Genomic DNA, 23,818 nt, shown 5'->3' with positions numbered 1-23,818 from the left:
AGAGGGGGAAAGAGGGCGTGGACAGCTGAGGCTTGAAAACCCAAATCCCTAAGTCCCCCTCCTCCTAAACACCCAGAGATGCTGGAATGACTTTTCCCCATTTTGTGTCCGCAGTCTGCTTTCATGGCTCTGCAGTAGCTTCATCACCCTTTATGGGCTACTTGGTTTGAATTTTCATATGATGTCCTCTACTAGCATTCTTCAAAAAGTTTTTGAGAAAATGAAATTACAAGATATGTTTATTTTGGTGGAAAAACCCTGAAATCCATACATATGAGGTATCTTCAAAAAAATTTGTGGAAGTTGTATTATGGAAAAAAAGGCATGGATTTCAAAATCTTTTTGCTTCCAGATAAACTTAGCTTTTAATTCTGGCTTCCCATGGACTTTTGGAAGCATCCTTTTATACCTATGGAGGAGCGGGAAGGAGGCCAACAGGTGGGAGAGGCACATTGTGCATAGTCACAGACCCCATGGAGAAACTCTGGGCTCCACGTGCCATTTCCACCCAAAGAAGTCCTCGGTAGGGCAGAAGGAGAGAGTAACTTGTGTGTTTTTGGGCTGTTGCTTCCTCGTAGTAGATTGACCACGGCTGACTGGGCAGAGCCGACTTTTAGGCTATTCTTTTGCCAAACTGGGAGGTAGGGGAATCTTGTTCTTGGTCTTGTTTTTTAAACCCCGATTCACCCCCTTACTGCCTTCTGACACTCTCCAGAGAGCCACTAGCTCCTGATAGATGATTCCTTCACTCAATATTGCCAGACAGAAGGAAAGGCCTATTTTTATTTTTCCCTGTCATAGCCCATTGAGTAAAAAAGGTCAGTACACTGAAATAACTACATCCTCAAGTAAAATATTAAACTCATTTTGTTTAGAGAAGGTGCAAAACAATTAAGTAAGTGGAACACCAATCACATTCCTGATGTTTGCCCCTTGAAGGGGAAGTGAAGGAGAAAGGGAATGCAACAGCAGAGAGGTTGGGAGAAAAGACTGGGGCAGGAGGTAGGAGGGGGCCAAGGATTCAGTTAAGAAAAGTGACAGTGTTGACTCCAGTGTAGACTTCTCTTTGAGAATGATAAACAGCTATTTCCAGCTTTCCATTCTTTTTATCCTTGACTATAGAGGGCTAGTTATAATTGAGGTACTAAATCATTGTCTACCATGGAAATCATTTTCTAACCTGCAAAACAGGAACTAAAGTTAACTACACCAAGTTCCTGGCAAGAGCCAGAAAATTGGAGAACCCACCCATTGGCTAAAGGTCAAGGTTATAATGGGGCTTGGGCGTTAGAACATATGTGTGTGTGCGCGTGAGCATGTGTGCTTGTGTGCACAATTGTGCATGCACACATGCAAGAAGACTATATTTGTGAGCCATCTCATGGATTCTGCTGCCAAGGAAAATCACAGCCTGGCCTCATAGGCTCTTGTCTTTTTATACAGGCCTCTTAAATGCAGGTCATCTGCGATGCACAAAGACATGAGTCACTAATGGTGGAACTTCAGCTGCCAGTGCAAATAGAGATTTGTTTCCCTGGAGGAAGAAAAGAATTCTCTAGTCTTTCTCAAACAAATACATATTTTTTCCCACCTTTTTTGTTTGTTTAGTCTCAACTCTGCTCATCCTGAAGAGATCTTTTCTGGACATACGTATGTCAGAATATTTTTTCCTTATTGCTCACCTTCCCTTCCAACCTTGTACTGCGCACATGCTAAGTGTGTTAAGAAGACACTGCTGGGAAAAGGGAGTGGTGGTTGTGTGTGAGGGGCCCTCCCTCCCTTCCTCTGTCCTTGTCTTCTCTGGCTCCCACTCCTTGGAGATGCCAGGGAGGGTCCCACCCCCTATTACTAACATTTAATTGCTGGCCTGCTGAAGCATCTACGTGGCCCATGTGATACACCCCTACTGTAGCTAATAACATAGGCTGCCCGCTGTAGGGGGTGCATTCTGGTATTGGGGGTAAGGTAAGGGGGTGAGCCACTTCTCACCCATTTTCTCAAAAATTCCACAGCAGAGTGCCATTGGAGAGCCGGCTAACGTTGCCTCTCCCAGTCAATAAATCCTATGACAATCTCATTCCCAGAACATAATTGGTTTCTTGGGGGGTGTGGGAGGGAGGATGAGTTGCATTTCATGAAAACAGTAATCTTCCCCGGCCTCTGGAAAACATACTTGGGCTCAGTGTGATGGAAAGTGCTAATTTTCTTCCTCATCAGCCCGGTGAAATTTTCAAAGTGGAGAAACTTTGCTCACTAGCAGTGGGTGAGTAACTGCACAGGGAAATGCCTTTGTCAGCAGGCTGAGACGGTAATCAGCAATGAGAAGGCTCTCACCACCTGAAGCAAGAGGAACTGGTTTTCTGCAACTGGTTTTACAATCCTGGTGGGGAAACTGCTTAGCCTCGGTGTGGAAGCCACAGCTGGTTTGTTCTAGATTTTCATGCCTGTCTCCTTCTCAGCCCTCACCTTGTGTCCACTGCCATTCTGCCTCCTTTGGTTTCAACTCCAGAAACTCAACTGCCCTGAAATGGCTCTCCTCTGCCAACCTGAGGACCCTGGGCGGCCTCCGGCCACACCCTGCTTCTAAGGCAAATAAGCAACTTCAGTTTGGGCTTCCAAGTGGAAATAACAGATAGTCATCAAGAACAGAGGGCCCTTGCCTAGGCTTGCTCAGAAAATCCCCCGCTGCGGAGGCGGGCGCAGCTGTCTTGCCAGCTCCCTGGTTATGCATCCCTGTCACATTCGCAGGAAGTTAAATTCTGTCAAATATTAACCCTTATCCCGGTGGCTTTACTGGAGAGAAATGAGGGTAGAAGGTGGAAGAAAAGAGAAAGGCAAAGAGAATGCAGAAAGCCAAGAAGAGAGAGAACTAGGAGGAGAGGCTGGGTCAGGAGGAGAATCTGAGGGAGGGGAGCCGTGCGGCCAGACTCAGGGGGCTTCAAATGTCACCACCTACTCTTCCGTCGCTGATCAGTTTTCTCACCATGCTTCTGTTCCGCCTTCCCCTGCCCCCACCCCCACCCGGCCCTGTAAGAGTTCTCATTCTTATTGTCATGGAAAAACATATAATTATCAAGTGGAAAAAGTCAGGGTAAAAACAGCATGTACAGTATGATCTCCTTTTTAAACACATGTTTGCCTAAGTATCTGGAAATCTCTAAATAAAATGTTTAGTTGTTACCTTGAAATGGTAAGATGATAGATGAATTGTTTTAAAGATTTTATTTATTTATTTGAAAGGCAGAGTTACAGAGAGAAGGGGAGAGAGAGAGAGAGAGAGAGAGAGAGAGAGAGAGAGAGAACGAGAACCTTCCATCTACTGGTTTACTCACCAAATGGCTGCAACAATTGGAGCCAAGAGCTTCTTTCAGATCTCTCACATGGGTGCAGGGACCTAAGAACTTGGGCCATCTTCCACTGTTTTCCCAGGAGCATTAGCAGGGAGCTAGATTGGAAGCGGAGCAGCCAGGACTCAAACTGGCGCCCATATGGAATCTGCTATGCCATGACACCAGACCCTATAGATGAGTTTTTAATTTGTTATCTTTATCTATATTTTATTTTTCTAAAAAATATCTTTTTGAAAAAGACTTATTTATTTGAAAGTCAGAGTTACAGAGAAGGAGGAAGGGAGAACACTTCCATCCACTGGTTCACTCCCCACATGACCATAACAGCCAGGGCTGGGCCAGGCTGAAGCTGGGAGCCAAGAGTTTCATACTGGTCTCCCACATGCGTAGCAGGGGCCCAAACACTTGGGCATCTTCTGCTACATTTTCCAGGTTTTTATCAGGGAGCTGGATCAGAACTGGAGCAACCAGGACTCAACCAGTGCCCATATGAGATGCTGGTGTTGCAGGAGGCAGCTTAACCTGCTACACAACAGCACCAGCCTCTACTTATCTGTATTTTCTATAATCATAGCTGTTGCTTATTAGTAATAAAGTTAAGTTATATATACAAGTGAGGAGAAGGGAGAGAGACAGGGGAAGATGGAAATCGTTTATTGAAGTTTGTAGTGCTCCAGGTATTTATTCGAACTGTAAATTTCCCGGTGCCAATTGCCTGCTGCTTGTACTCAGTACCCCCTGGAATATTGTTTGCAGGTTTTTTTAAGGGTTATACTTACTAAATCATTAGAATAACTGAAGGTGCACATAGGAATCAGCAGGGAGATTTTTTCAAAGTATTCTTAGAAATTCGGTTTCAGAATGCTGAGGCAGGATCTGGACGGGAGTCTTTTGAAGATTTTTACTTGTGTTTTGATGCTCATCCTGATTCCATGGTGTGTGAGGCGACTGCTGGGAGTACTGAAGGGAAATGTGGGAACTTCCGATTTTATTTCTTTTTGAATTCATCCTTGATAAATCTCTACTTGTCCGTGTATTAATACTGTATTGAAACTGATCTGAGTGACCAGTGTTGTGGTGCAGGGTTAACTGACTGCCATGCCCACATCCCATATCAAAGTGCTGCTTTGAGTCCTGGCCACTCCACTTCTAATCCAGCTTCCTGCAGATGTGCCTGGGAAGATAGCAGATGATGGCCCAATTACTTGGCCCCCTGCCACCCATGTGGGAGACCCAGATGGAGTTCCTGGCTCCTGGCTTCAGCCTGGACCAGCCCCAGCCATTGTGGCCTCTTGGAAAGAGAGAACCAGCAGATAGAAGATCTATCTCTCCCTCTGTCTCTCTCAGCCTTCTAAATGAATAAATAAATCTTAAAAAAAAGAAACTAGCATGACATAATTTGCAAATATATTTATATACTTGAGGATGCGCTGCAAATATTTTTATTATAAGGATGTATAAACAAAAAATTTGTAGACACCTGCTCAGAGGCTTTATTGCAAGGGTGATAACGCAAGTGTCAGGCTGAACTGAAAATCTCTGAGCTGAGGTAACAATGACCAGAGAAATTTCATAACACTGTTGGTCAATCATTTTGACCTCCTTCCTTCCTTTCCTGCTATGGTGTATTATTTTTATTGGTCTGATGTCATCATTGTGGTATATTATCTTCTCCAAGCAGGCTGCAGCTCTCTCCTTTGTAAACACGCATGCACTTACAGGCAACTACGACAGAGATCAGCATTTTGGAAGCACCGGGAGCCTGATTGTTGTTTCATGGTTCCAACGTGCTGTGTTTACTCTTATAGCAGCTTTAAAAAACCTGCTAGGTAGTCTTAACTTGAAACGTAGGGTCAATCTAGTGGCTAGATTAATAATTAATAACTAAATATTGGTTAGAAATGAAAACAATAGCAAAAAGCAGAAGGGGCCGGTGCTGTGGCTTAGCGGGTAAAGCCTCCGCCTGCAGTGCCGGCATCCCATATGGCCGCCGGTTCAAGACCCACAGCTCCACTTCTGATCCAGTTCTCTGCTGTGGCCTAGGAAAGCAGTAGAAGATGGCCCAAGTCCTTGGGCCCCTGCACCCAAGTGGGAGACCAGGAGGAAGCTCCTGGCTCCTGGCTTCGGATCGGCTCAGCTCCGGCTGTTGCAGCCAATTGGGGAGTGAACCAGCGGATGGAAGACCTGTCTCTCTCTCTCTCTCTCTGCCTCTCCTTCTCTCTCTGTGTAACTCTTTCAAATAAATAATCTTTTTTAAAAAGAAAGAAAAAAGTAGAGAATGAAAAGTAAATTTCCCAACTTCCAGGTAAAGAAAGAAAATGGAAAACAGACACACACAGGTACATACAGACATAAATACAGGCATACACAGACACACATTTACACACACACACATACACACACATACTCGCACACATAGACACATACAGAGAGATATACAAGCATAAATATACATGCACACAACTTTTTTTTCTATCTTCGGAGAAAAGGGAAGAAATGATGACAACAACTTTTTTATTAAACTCCCTGTAGCACCAAAAAAATTTGAAAGCTGGGAAGAAATTTGGCCAGTGTTAACACAGATACAGAAAAGCTGAATCCTGAATCAGCAGAAGAACTCAAGAAACCAACCAGCATCCTCAAAAGCTCCGGAAGTAGCATTACTGGCTGCTTCTGGAAACGAGTTGGACATGCTAAGGCCAGGAATGGTTCACAGTCCATTTAGGAAGCAATTAGATTTCCAGTCCCCTCCCCTCTGCACAGAGCCAAGCCAGTGTTCCTGTCCTCAGACTGCAACAGAGGATTTGTAGATTGCAGGGCACTGGACAAAGCTGATGGCTGGGTGCTCTACTGGAAACACAAGGGTTGAGAGAACAGACACTGAGACCCACTGCTCTTTCCCCAGTCGGCTCCCACAGTGCTGACAGCCAGAAATAGAGCCTTTGGATAGGAGACTGAAAGCATCCCCTAAGGGGAACTTGATCTCACGGATGTCAGGGGTCTTCCAAACAGCCCAGCTGGAATATGTGGTGAAGTCTCTGGTCAGTAAGTCCATAGGTTCAGAACTGCCGCTCAGCTTTTGTCAGGAGACAGGAGCCTCTTCTGGGTCTCCCCATGAGCTCAGGGGCCCAAGGATTTGGGCCATCTTCCACTGCTTTCCTAGGCCATAGCAGAGAGCTGGATCAGAAGAGGAGCAGCCAGAACTTGAAGCAGCGCCCATATGGAATGCTGGCACTGCAGATGGCAGATTTACCCACTATGCCTCAGAACTGGCATCAATATTTATTTATTTGAAAAGCAGAGTGAAAGAGAGAGACAGAGAAGGGGAGAGTCAAAGAGAGAGAATTTCTATCCATTAGGTTACTCCCCAGATGGCTGCAATGGCCAAGGCTGGGCCAGGCCAAAGCCAGGAACCAGGAGACTCTTCCAGGTCTCCCATGTGGATGCAGGAACCCAAGCACTTGGGCCATCTTCTGATGCTTTTCCAGGCCATTAGCAGGGAGCTGGATCAGAAGTAGAGCAGCTGGGTCTCGAACCAGTGTCCTATATGGGATGCTGCATCACAAGTGGCAGCCTAGTCCACTGTACCACGATGGCGGCTCCTTATTCTCCATTCTTACAAAGCAGATTGCCGGCCGGTGCCGTGGCTTAACAGGCTAATCCTCCACCTTGCGGCGCTGGCACACCGGGTTCTAGTCCCGGTTGGGGCGCCGGATTCTATCCCGGTTGCCCCTCTTCCAGGCCAGCTCTCTACTATGGCCCGGGAAGGCAGTGGAGGATGGCCCAAGTGCTTGGGCCCTGCACCCGCATGGGAGACCCAGGAGAAGCACCTGGCTCCTGGCTTCAGATCAGCGAGATGCGCCAGCCGCAGGCCATTGGAGGGTGAACCAACGGCAAAAAGGAAGACCTTTCTCTCTGTCTCTCTCTCTCACTATCCACTCTGCCTGTCAAAAAAAAAAAAAAAAAAAAAAAAAAAAGCAGATTGCCAAGGTTGACCAGACATACAGGAAAGCCTTCATGTGAAATATAGAGACCAAATGAATAGAAAAAAGCAACTTCAACATGACACTTAACCTACAGAGAGACTGTGCAGGTTGAAGAAAATGTCACATAGCCTATAATTAATATTATCAGAGCTAAGATAGCCCTCAAATAAGAATATGATGTTAGAAAAATACTGAAGGAACAAATAAGATTTCTTGAAAATTAGGAATATGGTAATAAGATTTTAAAACTCCATGAGAATGTCAGAAATTAAAGGACAAAAGTAAGATGAAAAATTAATAGGCTAGAACAGGAAGTCTAATACATGCATTCAGGGGTTACAAAAAAGAGAAAAGAGAAAGCAGAGGAGAGGAAGTCATAAAAGAAATAATTTTATTTTTTTAAAGACTTATTTATTTATTTGAAAGGCCAACTGACACACAGAGAGGGAGAGACCAGAGAGAGAGAGAGAGCTTCCATCCACTCTTTCAACTCCCCAACATGCCTGCAGTAGCTATAGCTGGGCCAGGCTGAAGCCAGCAGTCAGGAACTCCATCTGGGTCTCCCATGTGAGTGGGAGGGGCTCAAGTACTCGGGCTGTCTTCCGCTGCTTTCCCAGATGCATTAGCAGGGAGCTGGATCAGAACCAGAGTAGCCTCGACTGGAACTGGCACCCTGACATGGGATGCTGGTGCCCCAAGCTGCAGCTTAACCTGCTGTGCCACAACACCAGCCCAAAGACATAATTCTAAGACATACTCAACTGAAAAGGCCCCCGAATGCCCGCACAAAGATGGGGATAAACCTACACAAAAAGAAAGCGGTTCCTTCAGCAAGGATGATGGAGCAGGACGGTTTCAGACACAGCCGCTATGGAGTCTAAATGACAACGCGATGAAGCAATCCCTTACGTGTCAGGGTAGATAAAAAACGTTGTCAGACAGGCAAGGTCTAGAAATTTTATATCCCATGCTCCTGCCTCAGGAAGTCCCCCAAACATTTGTCAAAATGCTACTGCAAAGCCAGAAAGAAGCCATCAGAGTTCAACCAGGGAGGGTCAGGAGAATCCTGAGCGATGGCGAACGGAAGCCCAGGCTGCAAACGGGGTCTCAGGCCAGGTTGGAACCTGTTAAAAGGCTCTTGGGGAGACTTTTTAAAGGGCATTTTTGGGTATTGGAACACCTGGAGGTCCTGTATGGGAGCAGAGACTGACAAATGGCAAATACCGATACACAGAAAATGAAGCAAACAAAAAACAAGACAGCTATTAGCTCTAGAGACAACCACAGGATATTGCAGGATAGGAAAAGTGACCCGAGTTCACAGTGTGGCTCAGCTGGGACCGGTGTTGTAGTAGTCACCACTCCATCAACGGCCGACTGCTCACCTGACCCACATGACAACACAGCCACATCAGAAAGTGGTGACAGGCAAAGACAACCAGGGACAGCTGGCAGCAGGAGCGGCACCAAATCCTACTCCTCCAACCTGTGGAAAAATCAGACGCTGGCTAAGACTGAAAACTCAAGGACTGGCTCCTTAAGCATGTCAAATGCAGAGACCTGGAGGTAAATAAAGGGTCCGAAAGACGTTCAAACGGTGAGGAAGCACTAGGAGCTATTGGATTTGTTTGCTTGTTTTTAATAACAAGCCATGTAGAGATGTTTTAAATTTTAGGGTTCTGTTTATGTATAACCCGGGCAGGGAATAAAAGAAAAATATAAAATTACCTCTTAATACTTTATTCAGGAAAAAAACAAAGTAAACTTTTCTCCCCTGGCTTCCCGTTCCCCAGCGCAGCTCACTGGGGACCCTTGCTGTCCGCTGCGTGTCCTTCCGAACACCGCCTGTGGGTGGCTGTACACTTAGGCTTGCCTCACTAATTGCAGGACTGACTGCATCTCGTGAGACCTACCCTGGACTCTTTGAGACATCTAGGCCGCTCGCCTCATTATTTTTTGTGAGGCTCCAAATACATTTTTAAAAAAATGAAATATTGCAAAACTATCATTACTGAACCGTGGTGTGTTTTGCATGTTCATGTCGATAAATGAACACTTTCCCAGATACTTAGAGATGTCAGAAGTGTAGATTTCAGGGCCTTGTGTGTATGTGAGGCCCAGGCCAAGGGGCCCTGCTGTACCCCTACACCCCCCAGCACTCCCACGCTCTCAGATTAGCCTTGTCTGCGGATCCTTTTCTAATTTTACAGTCTTCCCCCACCCTGCCTGTTATTGTGCTGTTTCCTTCCTCTCCGTAGACTGCGGGTTACCCTGCGTCTGCCTTCGCTGAGCAACATTCCGTTCCCAGCAGCAACCCTGGCAGTGCCTCAGCGTGCTGTCACCTGTCCTCTGAATCAGTAAGCCCTCCATCCTGAGAGCCCTCATTAATTTATTAAAACACCCTCCTCCGCCTGTTTTCCGTCTTGGTCTCGCATTCACATTTAATGAGCATGCTCACCATTGCATTATGCAGGTCACAGATGAAATGTGACATCACCAGGCCCAGTCTCTGTGAACACCGTGTACATTCGGTCCTCCCAGGTTAATCACAATCTCCTGGTACTGTTCTCCAGACATGCGCCACTGCTAGAATTTAAAATTCAGACCAGTGGTTGGCAAACCTGGCTGCACACTAGAAAGAGCAAGGGAGATTTTGAAAACATGGATCCTGAATCTTACCACAATGCTATCAAAATGTGTTTCAGTTGGCCCAGCAAGTGAACCTGGTCTCCTTGGATAGAGGACTGACCTTGTCTCTTCAAAGAGAGGAAAAGTAAAATCTAGGGATGGCTTGCAAGACCATGTAATACAAAGGAGCAGTCTGTCAGACTTGTAAGTTCTGCTTGCTTTTTCCTGCATTATGAAGAAAAGCAATTTAAAAAAAAAAAGGCTTGGTCATGAAGGCTGTAAATAAAATATATGACAAATTCAGCAACTTAAAGCAGAGTTATCTCACAGTTCTGGAGGGCAGAAGTCTGCTGAGTGTCTCACTGGGCTAATGTCAAGGTGCCAGCAGGGATAGGATCCAGCTCCTAGAGGCCACCCACATTCCTTGGCTTGCTGCCCGGCCTCTCCAGCCATGTGAAGCTGCATGCTCTGATGCTGTTCTCTTTGGCTCTCTCCGCTGCCTCCCTCTTGTGCTATTAAGGGACCCGCATGTTGACGTTGAGCCCACCCACATCATGCAAGATCCACGTCCCATCTCAAGGTCAGCCACGTGGCAACCTTTGTCTTAGCCATGTGACTGCACACTCACAATTTCAGGGAATAGGATATAGACATTGTGAAGGGTGCCATGATTCTGCTTTCCTCCAGACCACATTCTGTTTTCTCCTAATAGTCTTTGGATATGACATGAGTGGGTAGGCAGCCCCTCTGCCAGAATCCTAGATGAAGGTCAGAGGTCCCTTGGGCACGATGACACAGCCTTCCGTGGCCCTGGAAGCCCATCCTGGGGCCCAGGTACCTGCAGTGCACAGGGTCTGCTCTCACAGCAGCCAGAAAGCAGTAGCCTACCCCTCATCTCTGGAGACCCACCCCAGGAGGCCAGGAACCCTCATTGTGGGATCACTGTGCTCCCTGTCAGCTGGAAATCCCTTTCCCATAGCTCTGGGGGAGGGAGGGTCTGGGATGTAGCCATAAGGCCATTCGTGGGTTAACTTCCATCCCTGTCAACCGCTACAGGTGCAGAGGATCCTGAGCCAACCCCTCCTCCTGGGGAGCCCTGGTGCCTTGCTTTGTTTTGCACTGAATCAGAAGCTCAAGTTGTGGACTCCAGGAACCTGTATACCTTAAAACTCTGATTTAATTCTGTTTATGGTCAGATGTGGGGCCTGGTTTAGAGCATACTTTTTAATTTAATGACTACATTGTAAGGAGTAAAATTTAAACTTCGCTAAAATCAGTATGTACCAGTAGCATCTAGTGCATTTTAAAAAATAAAAACCAGGTATATACATATATGTTTCCTTTTATTATAGAAGAAAATCAGATTGAAAGGATGCTGTATTTTAAAGAATCCAAGGTGGGCCTTTGACCTGGCAGTTAAGATGCCTGCATCCCAAATTGGAGTCTCTGGATCTAAGTCCCAGCTCCACTCCCAAATCCTGCTTCCTACCAGTGCAGATGCTGGGAGGCAACAAAGGATGCACTAAGTACCTGAGTCCATGCCACCCGCATAGGAGGCCTGGACTGAGTTCTAGGCTCCCAGCTTGGCCCAGCCTAATCCTAGCGGTTGTAGGCATTTGGGGCATGAAACAGTGGATGAGAGATATTTGCCTGTCTGTTTCTGTCTTTCAAATAAATAAATATTAAATATTCATTAAAAATTACAAAGGATTGAAACAAGGCTTACCAAAATAGTAATTTCCTTTAAACAGAAAATTCTCCTAGGCCACTTAAAGTATCAGTCAATTTACAAAAATTCAATTTCTGTGTTGCTTTTCAGGAAGATTTTTATTACATAAAACATGGTGCCCTTGAATTCTGTGGCATTTGGGATTGCAGGCAGCAGGATCTAATTGGTCTACAGTCTGTTAGGCAAGTCTCTTGCCCTTGAGGGTCCCAGTTACCAGCCTGGACAGACAGATGTGCTCACTCAACTGTGTTCTTGTGTCTATGCAGTAAACCCTAAACTGATCACTGAGATGAGGCCTAACGCCAGGGGAGTTTCAGGACCCCCAGCCCAGGACTACAACAGGCATCAAACAGCCAATGATCTTGATATTCACTTCCAATAATTGGGCTCTCAACTTAAAAAAAACTTTTTAAAATTAATTTATAAGAAGCAGAGAGACAAAGCAAGCTCCTATCTGCTGGTTCATTTGTCAAATGCCTGCAGTGGCCCAGGTCTGATAGCCTGCAATATAATCCAGGTCTCCTACATGGATGGCAGGGACCCAGTTAGTCAAGCTATCTCTGCTCCCTCCCAGGGTCTGCAGTAGTCAGGGTGTGGACCCAGGAACTGGACCTCTGTAATCCCAAATGGGACACAGGTATCTCACGCCAAATGCCCACTCTAGGTTCTCAGCTTTTCCCCCAAGTCCTTGACTATTGCTTGAGCTTCTGCTTGAAATTTTTGCCTTGCTTGAAGCTTTCTGACTGTTCTCTTTAATGGCAGGCTCTGAAACCTCTGAGCTTGCCCTTCACAAGAAGACTCAGACCCACCAACCAGTGGTGTAGGGGTTGGCCTGTGCTTCTGTGCTGGAGGTGCCCAGCCTCCTTCTCTCCCACAGTGGTGTGACTGGGCTTTCTTCATCCGAGATCCACTTCCCGAGCACTAGTCTCAGTCTGCTCATCTGACGTTTTAATGTCCTGCTTAATTTTTGCCAGCTTTCTTCTCCCTCAAGGATTCGGTTGTATATTCTTGCCTGCTTATTGAGCTTCTGCTTCAAACTAAATGTACTGTCTGGATCCACGTACCTGCGAACAGTTTAGATTACAACACTGGCCCCAGGGGAGCCTCAGCGTCATCGTTACATTAGTCAGTTTGTCATCACTTTAAAATGCCTGGGAGGAGCAACCTAGGAGAAAAGGTTCGTTTCAGCTTACAGTTTGGAGGTTCGCAGTATAAGATCAGGAAGCCCCATCAGTCTAGCATCTGGTGGAGGCTAGCAGTGGCACAGCATGTGTCGGGGAAAACAAGATGAGCCAGAAATCAGAAACAGAAAGCACTCTTGGCTTATATAACCAACCCTCTTTCTTGGGGAGACCTGTATTATTTCTTAAAATTTTTAATTTACATCATACTCAAAGGCTTAATTGCTCTACTAAATAAAGAGTTCAACACATAAAAAGTAAAAAGACCATAGTCCAGCAGAAAAACAGACCAGCGCTATAAACAATAACCAAATGAAAAGATGTTGAACTTCACTCACAGAAATTTTCAAATAGTCCCCAAATCATCAAAACTATAATAGTATATAATTCCTATCAATTTGTTTAACAAACTGTATTTGTAGGAAAACTGATACCCACAGGTATTTTTTCTTTCTTTTTTTAATTTTCGCTTCCACATATAAGGGAGAACTTGTAGTATTTGTCTTTTTGTGTCTAGCTTATTTCACTCAACATGATGTTCTCCAGTTCCAACCAAAAGCTACAAATGACAGAATCTTGTTCTTTCTTACAGCTGAATAAATATATAACTAACTGGGGCCTGTGCTGTGGCATAGTGGGTTAACACTCTGGCCTAAAGAGCCAGCATCCCATATGGGCACTGATTCTAGCCCCAGCTGCTCCTCTTCCGATCCAGCTCTCTGCTGTGGCCTGGGAAAGCAGTAGAAGATGGTCCAAGTCCTTGGGCCCCTGCATCCACCTGGGAGACCCAGAAGAAGCTCCTGACTCCTAGCTTCAGATCGGCATAGCTCCAGCTGTTGTGGCCAACTGGGGAGTGAACCAGTGGATGGAAGACCTCTCTCTGCTTCTCTTCTCTCTGTGTAACTCTTTCAAATAAATAAATATTATATATATATATATATATATATATATATATATATATATATATATATAACTAACCCTCTTGTGAGAGCTACCTTCCAAGGACAAGCCCTCAGTGACCTAAAGACCCCCAGGATGCCATGATTAGCTCAAGTCTCCATCATTAATCCATGAGTCATTTACACAAGACTTCTGAGTTTCCATGCCTGCTTGTGTTTGGGGAGCCAAATCTTGTTCAAATCATAACAAGAACTCTGCAAACAGTGGTTTGCACTGTCCTTTTCACCTGGGACCTGCCCTGAAACAGGTTAGTGTGACATCAAGCCACCAGATATTGTTGAATTGAGTCCCAATTCTGCCACACAATAGATGTTAGTTAAACTTCTTCCAACTTAAATGATACAGTCTACTTCTTAAGGTAGCTGTGAAATAATGTATGTAAAATGCCTTGTGGGTTGGCATTGTGGCACAGTGAGTTAAGACTGTTTATGATACTGGCATCCCATATTTAAGTGCTGGCTTGAGAACCAGTTGCTCCATTTCCAATCTAGCTTCCTGCTAATGTGCCTGGGAAGGCAACAGATGATGGTGCAAGTATTTGAGACCTGGGCACACAAGTGAGAGACCAGGGTGGAGTTCCTGGCTCCTGGTTTTGGCCTGGCCTAGCACTGGCTGTTGTAGCTTTTTGGGGAGTGAACCAGCAGATGGAAGATTTCTCCCTACCCCTTCCCTTTCTTTTTACTTCCCTCTCCCTCCCTCTTTATTGCTCTGCCTTACACACAAACAAATAACTCTTTTTAAAAAATGCCTTGTCTGGGGCTGGGGCTGTGGCATAGTGGATAAAGCCACCACCTGCAGTGCCAGCATCCCATATAAGAGCCCCTTCGAGTCCCGGCTGCTCTACTTCCAATCCAGCTCTCTGCTATGGCCTGGGAAAGCAGTGGAAGATGGTCCACATGGGAGACTCGGAAGAAGCTCCTGGCTCCTGGCTTTGAATTGGTGCAGCTGTGGCCATTGTGGCCATCTGGGAAGTGAATAGGTGGATGGAAGACTCTCTCTCTCTCTCTCTTTCTCTGCTTCTACCTCTCTGTAACTCTGCCTTTCAAATGAATAACTAAATCTTTTTTAAAAAAAAATGCCTTGTGGCATGTGGCAGGGAGATACTTGTTTATTTTCCCTCCTTGATCCGCAATGAGTACCTGTCTGAGTAGCAAAGGACCATACATGTCTTGTGGCAAAACAGGCCCAAAAATTCTTATCTGCATCACCTACCTTATCTCTGCTTTCTCAGAGGTCAAAAGAAGGCGGAGTCACTTGCAATTTTTAAAGCTATTAGTATGTTAAATATGTGTTAGTAAATAAAAAGATAAGACAGAGATGAATAGAAAATACTTGCAAAATACATATCTAATTAAGGACTTGTGTCCAAAGAACTCTTAAAACTGAGCAATGAGAAAAACAACTGGACAAAGACCTGAACAAGTACCTCATTGAAGAAGATACGCAGAGGGGAAAAAAACATATGCAAAGATGTTCTGCATCAGATGTCACTGGAATTGCAAATGAAAACAGCAATGAGATGCCAGAACAAACCTTTTAGAATGGCCACAATCCAGAACACGGACAGTACCAGCTGCTGGCAAGGCTGTGGGGCACCAGGAACTGGTTGCTGGTGGAAACATAAAATGGCACAGCAATTGGGAAGACAGCGTGGCAGTTTCTTGTAAGGCTACACACAATCTTACCACATGATCCAACAACTGTGCTCCTTGCCATTGTACCCAGTTGACTTGCAAACTTGTGCCTCTGCAAAAACCTTTGCACAAATGTCTACAGCAGCTTTATTCACAATTGCCCCAAATTGGAAACAATGAAGAAGTCCTTCAATATCACAGACTAAGACACATCCAGACGATGTTCTATTAGTCAGTGAGAAGAAATGAGCTATCAGACCAGGAAAAGGCAGGCAAAAACTTAAACACATGTTGCTAAGGGAAAGGAGCCAATCTGAAGAGGCTACGCACTAAGATTTTGTGTTTGGGCTGAAGTCTGTCACAATACAGTCATCATGACAGTTAGCTCTTAAGGATGTCAGTGTGCATCTCTAAAACACAGAGACCTTTGGGAGTGTATTAGTAAAACCGTTAGAGCCCTTATCCAAATGGCAGTCCTTGTCTGCTCTCATTTTTCCCACCTTCTACAAGTAACCCATCAGCAAGCAGTGTTAGCTTTCCACCCTCTCCTGTCTCTCCCTGGTGCACCCTGGCCTGCACCATCTAGACCTAGACTTGACTTGAGGTTCTTCCTTCTAATGGTCTGTCTTGCACACAACACCAGACTGGGCTTTGCCTAATTTAAGTAGAGTTCTCCTAGTTGCTTAAAATCCTCTGCAATTCTCTTTCAGGATTAGAGTAGAAGCTAGATTTCTCCTATTTGATTTGGCTACGTACTGCCCATCCAAGCTCTTCTCTTTCTTGCCCCCTCGATTTGCCTTCCTGTATTTCTTGGAGCACCCAGGGTCATTTAGGCATAGCCTGTCTACTCTCTCTCCCTTCACCTGGAGTATTTTCCTCTAGATCTTTGTATGGCTATTTCCTTTCAATTACATCTTAATTCAAATGTTTCCTCCTCAGACAGTCTTTCTTTACTCTCCTATGTAAAACAGTGTCCCATGTCCGTCCTCAACGAAGTCTATGATTCTGCTTTATTTCATGTGTCTTTTATTACTAATTTAAATACTATTGCTTGGTGACTTGTTTATATCTTGGTTTTTTTTTCCTTGAATCTAAGCTCCATGGAAGTGCCTAGACAATGCACTGTGCAAAATACACCATCAATAAATAATGTTGGAGAATGAGCCAATAGATTGTTCTCTGGATATTGGCAGACCTTTCTTTGAATTTCACCTCTACCACTTACCAGATGTAGTTGTAAAGTTATTTAAGTTATCTGGGTATTACTTCCTTCCAAATGGCATTAGAATACCATTGTAAGAATTCAGAGTGATAATTATTACCATGATCAATTATTAAGTAGCTCTGTGGCACTGGATCTTTGTGAGCATTGTCTCCTTGAGACTCTCTTTCTGGGGCTGGCGTTGTGGCGTAGCAGGTAAAGCTACCGTCTATGACACCAGCATCCCATATGGGCACTGGTTCGAATCCCAGCCGCTCTACTTCTGATCTAGCTCCCTGCTAATGCCCCTGGGAAAGCAGTAGAGGATGGCCCAATTCCTTGGGTCATTGGGTCACTGCACCCCTGTGGGAGACCCGGAAGAAGCTCCTGGCTTTGGACAAGGTGAATTTCAGTCATTGTGGCCATTTGGGTAATGAATCAGTGGATGGGAGATATTTCTATATATATCTCTTCCTCTTCCTCTCTGTCTTTCAAATAAATAAATGCTAAAAAAAGGGGGGGGGCACACTGTGGTGCAGTAGGTTAATCCTCTGTCTGCAGTGCCAGCATCCCATATAGGCACTGGTTCTAGTCCTGGCTGCTCCACTTCTGATCCAGCTCTCTTCTATGGCCTGGGAAAGCAGTAGATGACCCAAGTGCTTGGGCTCATGCACCCGTGTGAGAGACCCGGAAGAAGCTCCTGGCTCCCAGCTTTGGATCGGCCCAGCTCCAGCTGTTGCAACCATTTGGGAAGTGAATCAGCAGATGGAAGACCTTTCTCTCTGTCTCTCCCTCTTACTGTCTCTCTACCTCTCAAATAAATAAATAAATAAAAATCTTAAAAAAAAATAGACTCTCTCCTCTCTGGCTTTCTTGATGCCATATACTTCTAGCTTTTCTGCCCCTGGAATGCTTTAGAGTACCTATCATGGCCATAACTCCATCTGGGGACCTCTACTAATTGATTTCCATGCTTACTGCCTTATCCTGCTTGGCCATAACTGTCTGGACAAGGGCAGCATCTATGGGTTGTCCCGGTATCAATCCAGGTTCAAGAACTCCGATCAATGTTCTGTATGATGATTGATAACTAACCAAACTAATTAGATCATTTCTCTTGATGAAGGTAGATGGAAATAGAGAGACTGTGTCAGGAGCAAGGCCACAGAATAGCTCAGAGACTGTAAGGATAACTGTGCTGGAGAGAGGAACGTGTAGTCTGGTCATAAGGCTGCACTGTCTCCTGCTGATCTTTCAAGCTCCAGGAGTCCTGACTGCTATTTGACAATGACCTCTAGCTTCTTGTGCAGCTTCCCAACACCCTCAGCATCTGAGGTCACTTATCCTGTTCCTTGCATGACAGAAGAACCTAAGTACCACACTTCCTGAGTAGTTTCACTAGGGAGATTTGCAGCCATTTATTGGTACTTACGAGGGGTCATCCACACATTCACTCCTATAACTTAAGCACTCCCCTTTCTGCCAGTAGTTCACCGATTGCGTCTCCATACTGACCCGTTCCCTACTATACCAACTTCTGGGTCCTCAAAAAAGTACTTCCCCAAAGCTTCATTTCTTTCTTCTCCTCCTGCACCTGCTCCAGCACAAATCTCTCCCTCCTCTCGTGTTGCCCATCTCAGAGAACTGTACCACCTACTCCTAGTCACTGGTGCAAGAAACTCTGGGATGACCTGCGCCATGGCCATTTGCACTCTTTCCTCTCACATTTAATCAGCTGATACATTGGCCCTTTCTTCTCCTTACGTGATCTGACCCTCCCCCATTTTTACTACCCTCCCCACTGCTCTCTCCCGACTCACTCTGCTCCCAGCCACACTGGACTCCTGCTGCTCATTGAGCAAACCAGACACAGCCCTCCAGGACCTTTGCCTGTACTGCTTCCTTTGCCTTGAGTGCTTTTCTTGGACTCTTTCCCTCACCTCCCTCATATCTTTGCTCAAATATCCTTGTAACAACTTTCCTTATCATCTTATTTAAATTCTAAGAAGCTGCCAACAGATTCTTCTTTATTCCTTCTACTGTTTTAGCTGTCTGCATAGATGTTTAACGTGCTATATAATTTACTGCTGTGTTTTCTTCATTGCTTCCCATCTCCCTCACCTTGTAATCCCACACCATAGAATGTGCATCTTGAAGGGAGGAATTTTTTATCCCTAAAGCTCACAGCAGTCCTGAGAACATAGTAAACCATGAAAGTGTGTTGGACTGGTTAATTAATGAACGACATCTCTCTCCCACCGCCTTTCTTGCACTCTCTGTACAATGCTGTATTCTAGATCTGTATGTCTGATCCACATGACAAAATGACAGATTGGGGCATTTGGAACTGCCATCTTGGAATGGTGTTAGCTTTTCCTGATACACTCTGTGTCGGGGCCTTTCTTGGCTGCTAATGGCTGAGATTTGTTGTACTGTTCTCAGCTACATCAGACTTCCTTTGTCCTTGCCACAAAAGATAGCATCCTGGGGCTGGCATTGTGGCACAGCAGGCTGTCACAGGCTGGACATCCCATATAAGCACTGGTTTGAATCCCAGCTGCTTTGCTTCTGATCCAGCTCCCCACTAATGTGCCAGGGAAAGCAACAGAAAATGACGCAAGTGCCCGAGTCCCTGCCACCCATGTAGGAGACCAGGATGGATTTCCTGGCTCTTGGCTTTGGTCTGGCCCAGTCCCAGCAATTGTAGCCATTTGGGGAGTGAACCTGTGGATGGAAGATTCTTTCTCTCTCTCTCTCTCTCTTTCTTTTTCTCTCTCTCCCTACCTTTCAAATAAATAAATAAATATTTTTTAAAAATTCAGCATCCTCTACCTTTTGGAAAACCAGAGTCCCATCTGGTTCCTCCAGGAGGCTGAATCCTTTCTGCCTCTGGAGTCTTTTCCTTTTAGTTTTCTGCTCACACTGAAATCTTTGTGCCACCATCTTTTCTAAGACGTACACAGCAGTTTAGGATGAATAATTTCTGCCTGAAAGCCATGCTCATATATTTCGACACTTACTTCCAGTTTCTTATATAATTGAGATTAACTTCTTTGTGTATATGACTTTCTAATTTTGGGATTGTTGTCTTAGACTGGGACTTGAGAGAGGAATTACTGGATCAAAGAGTGTAAGTGCTTATAAAACTCTAGATGTCTACAAGCTAACTTATCTTCACAGGTGTTTTCCTCAAATTCCTTTGGATGCAAGAAATCACTCAGGTTACTTCGGTCATGGGAAAGTTGGTAGAAATATTCAGGGCAAGAATCTAAGCCATGAAGCCAGGCCTCAGAGTAACCTCAAAGAACGAACAAGAAATTAAGCTGCATGGGCTGTGGCTGGAGGTAGCTCTGGATGCAGGGCAGCTCTGGGGACTGGCTGCTGTGCTCCTTACCAGCAGGGGCAGCCCAAGATGCTCTGTTCCAGACATCTGCCTTTCCAACTGGTCGGTTTCATCTTGTGCTCCTGTTATCAACTTCTCCACTCCCTTCCACATTTTTGGTTCATTTCTACCATGGAAGGCATCTGATTGGCTCAGCTAATAGTCATCAGGCATATTTAGACTGAATTTTTATTTCAGGCTATCTCATGGGTCCATTGCACAAATCACGTTTGGCTGCCTTTGTTTAAGTACCCACTTCTGTCTCAATTTTGATGGGGTTAAGAGGAGCAGAACATGGCTCCTCTCTGTTGACTTTATTGTAATCAGCTTATAATTTTCCAAGTATTTAACCGCTAATGGCACAGGCAGTGACGAGTCAGTTCTTGCTGGTGTGCCATGAGGAGTGCCAGTGGCCCAGTGGACATGGGAGTCATTCTCTCCTGTACCAGTTTACATGTCCCTCAAAAAGGTATCATAGCACTACTCACAACAGCCACAAGGTAGAAACAACCCAAATGCCCATCCACAGATCAATAGATGCACAACTTATTGTATACCTACAGTAGAATATTATTTAGCAATGGAGGAGAGTGAAGTACTGATACCTGCTAGAATGTGGATGAATGTTGAAAATACCATGTAAATGAAAGAAAACAGATACAGAAGACTATCTATTAGAGTACTTCATTTATACAAACTCTCCAGACTCAGGAAATTCATACATTGGTGGCTGCCAGGAGCTTGGTATGGGAAACAACTGCTGGTGGGTGCTGAGTTCCTTCTTAGGCTGAAGGAAATGTTTTGTAAACATACCAAATGCCACTGAATTGTACACTTAAAAATGGTAAAGCTTACGTTAAGTAAATCTCATCTCGATTTAAAAAAGCAGTACATCAAAAAGATGGGTGGTGTTGCACATCTGCCAATGACAAATGGACATTCACTAGCCTTTTTAAAATTTCTGCACAGGCCACTTGGCATCTGGTTGTTCTAAGATCAATGTATTTTATTATCATGACTGTTCATTTGTTCAACAAATATTTACTCTTTCAGGTGTCAGGTGCTGGACATGGCAGTGAACAGTCCTAGGGAGGCTGTCCCCACTGGCTTCTTACACAGTGGATTAGAATCAAGCCTGTGCTGGCCGGTGCCGCAGCTCACTAGGCTAATCCTCCACCTGCGGCGCCGGCACCCCGAGTTGCTCCTCTTCCAGTCCAGCTCTCTGCTGTGGCCCGGGAAGGCAGTGGAGGATGGCCCAAGTCCTTGGGCCCTGCACCCGCATGGGAGACCAGGAGGATCGGAGGCCATTTGGGGGGTGAACCAACAGAAGGAAGACCTTTCTCTCTGTCTCTCTCTCTCTCACTAACTCTGCCTGTCAAAAAAAAAAAAAAAAATCAAGCCTGTGCTAAGCGCCATGGCTATTTCGCACATTTATAATGGAGCTGGAAGAGCTCCCTGGTAGTGCCCTTTTAGGTGAGATAAGAAAGGTGAGGAAGGTTGGCTGCCCTACGAAGCTGGGGAGTGGGTATGGATGGGGTTAGGGTGGTGGGAGGAGAGTTATACCAGTTCTGAAGGCCCCGACATGGGAAGGAGCCCTAAAGGCTGTTCATCTTTTTTTTTTTTTTTGACAGGCAGAGTGGATAGAGAGACAGAGAGAAAGGTCTTCCTTTGTCATTGGTTCACCCTCCAATGGCCGCTGCAGCTGATGCGCTGCGGCTGGCGCATCACACTGATCTGAAGCCAGGAGCCAGGTGCTTCTCCTGGTCTCCCATGCAGGTGCAGGGCCCAAGCACTTGGGCCATCCTCTACTGCACTCCCGGGCCACAGCAGAGAGCTGGCCTAGAAGAGGGGCAACCGGGACAGAATCCGGTGCCCCGACCGGGACTAGGACCCAGTGTGCCGGTGCCACAAGGCGGAGGATTAGCCTAGTGAGCCGTGGCGCCGGTCAAGGCTGTTCATCTTTACCTTAGAAACAATGGGAAGTCAGTGAAGAGTCTTACATCTGAGATAAAATGAGATTGGTGTATTAATCTGATAAGAACAGATACTACACTTGATCTTAGCCAAAAGGCCGAGAAGTGATTAGATATGTGTATTAAAAAATGATCCCACTGCATAGAGTGCAGTGAGGGAGAGCTTGAGGGCAGGCAGCAAGACCACTTAGAAGATATTGTCCTAGTCTTTTTTTTTAATTGACAAAAAAGTATATATATTGATGGGGTATATATATATATGTGTGTGTGTGTGTGTGTGTATTATATATTGATCTTTTAAAAAAAGATTTATTTATCTATTTGGGAGACAGAGTTACAGAGAGGCAGAGGCAGAGGCAGAGTGAGAGAAGTCTTCTGTCCGCTGGTTCACTCCCCAAATGCCTGCAATGGCCGGAGCCGGGGCAGTCTGAAGCAAGGAGCCAGGAGCCAGGAGCTTCTTCCAGGTCTCTCATGTGGGTGCAGGGGCCCAAGGACTTGGGCCATCTTCTACTGCTTTCCCAGGCCATAGCAGAGAGCTGGATCAGAAGTGGAGCAACTGGGACTTGAATCTGTGTCCACATGTGATTCCGGCACTGCAAGTGGAGACTTTACCTGCCAGGCCACAGTGCCAGCCCCACAATTTGTTTTAAAATCTGTATACATGTGGAATAGCTAAATCAGGCTAAATAACATATACATTATCTTACATGCTTTTTTTCTGTGGTGAGAACTCTTAAAATTTACTTTCTAAGCAATTTTCAAGAATATAATATATTATTGTTAACTATAGTCACCATGCTGTAGAATCTATCTAAATGATTTCCTTCTGTATAGCTGAAATTTTGTATGCTTTGACCAACATCTATCAATCTCTTCACCTCCCTCAGCCCCCTGTCACAACTCTACTCACTGTATTTATGAGTTAAACTTTTTAGATTCCACATACAAATGAAATCATGCAATACTTGTCTTTCCATGCCTGGCTTATGTCACTTAACACAATGTTCCCTGCATTCATCAGTGTTGTACAAATGGCAGGACTTCCTTTTTTTTAAAAGGCAAAATAGTATTCCATTGTGTATATGAAGGCACTTCAAAAAGTTCATGTAAAAATGGGATTAAAAGATAGTGTTTTATTGCAAAACTTTTGGAAATCATCCATAAGTTTTTTCATAATATGTATTCTCCATATACTTTTTGAAGACCCTTCATATATTCCACATTTTCTTTATCCATTCATCCTTTGGTATGTATTTAGGTTGTTTCTATTTCTTGGCTATTGTGAATAGTGCTCCAATAAGCTTAGGAGTGCATTTGTCTCTTTGACACTCTGATTTCATTTCCTTTGGATATATGCCTGATGGCAGGATTACTGCATCATATGGTAGTTCTATTTCTAATTTTTTGAGGGAGCTCCATACTGCTTTCCATACTGTTGTACCAGTTTTCATTTCCAACACTGTACAAGCCATTCTTTTTTTTTTTTTAATTTTGTTAATCACCACTAATTGACTAGTGCTTTATTTATTTATTTATTTTGACAGGTAGAGTTATAGACAGTGAGAGAGAGAGAGAGAGAGAGAGAGAGAAAGGTCTTCCTTCCGTTGTTCACTCCCCAAATGGCTGGTACAGCCGGAGCTATGCTGATCCAAAGCCAGGAGCCAGGTGCTTCCTCCTGGTCTCCCATGCAGGTGCAGGGCCCAAGCACTTGGGCCATCCTCCACTGTACTCCTGGGCCATAGCAGAGAGCTGGACTGGAAGAGGAACAACCAGGACTAGAACCTGGCACCCATA

At 45.1% G+C, this 23,818-nt stretch overlaps 1 non-coding gene across 1 annotated transcript; it reads right to left on the bottom strand.

The window, feature by feature from the left end:
• Positions 1-21,944: 21,944 nt before the first annotated feature.
• On the bottom strand, positions 21,945-22,134 carry LOC133762690 (U2 spliceosomal RNA). Its single transcript, XR_009866349.1, has one exon. It is a non-coding gene; the product is annotated as a U2 spliceosomal RNA (small nuclear RNA).
• Positions 22,135-23,818: the final 1,684 nt, after the last annotated feature.

The sequence above is a fragment of the Lepus europaeus genome, chromosome 6 (assembly GCF_033115175.1).
Source record: "Lepus europaeus isolate LE1 chromosome 6, mLepTim1.pri, whole genome shotgun sequence".
Taxonomy (NCBI): domain Eukaryota; kingdom Metazoa; phylum Chordata; class Mammalia; order Lagomorpha; family Leporidae; genus Lepus; species Lepus europaeus.
The sequence above is the reverse complement of the archived record's forward strand: the minus strand, read 5'-3'. Positions and strand labels throughout refer to the sequence as shown.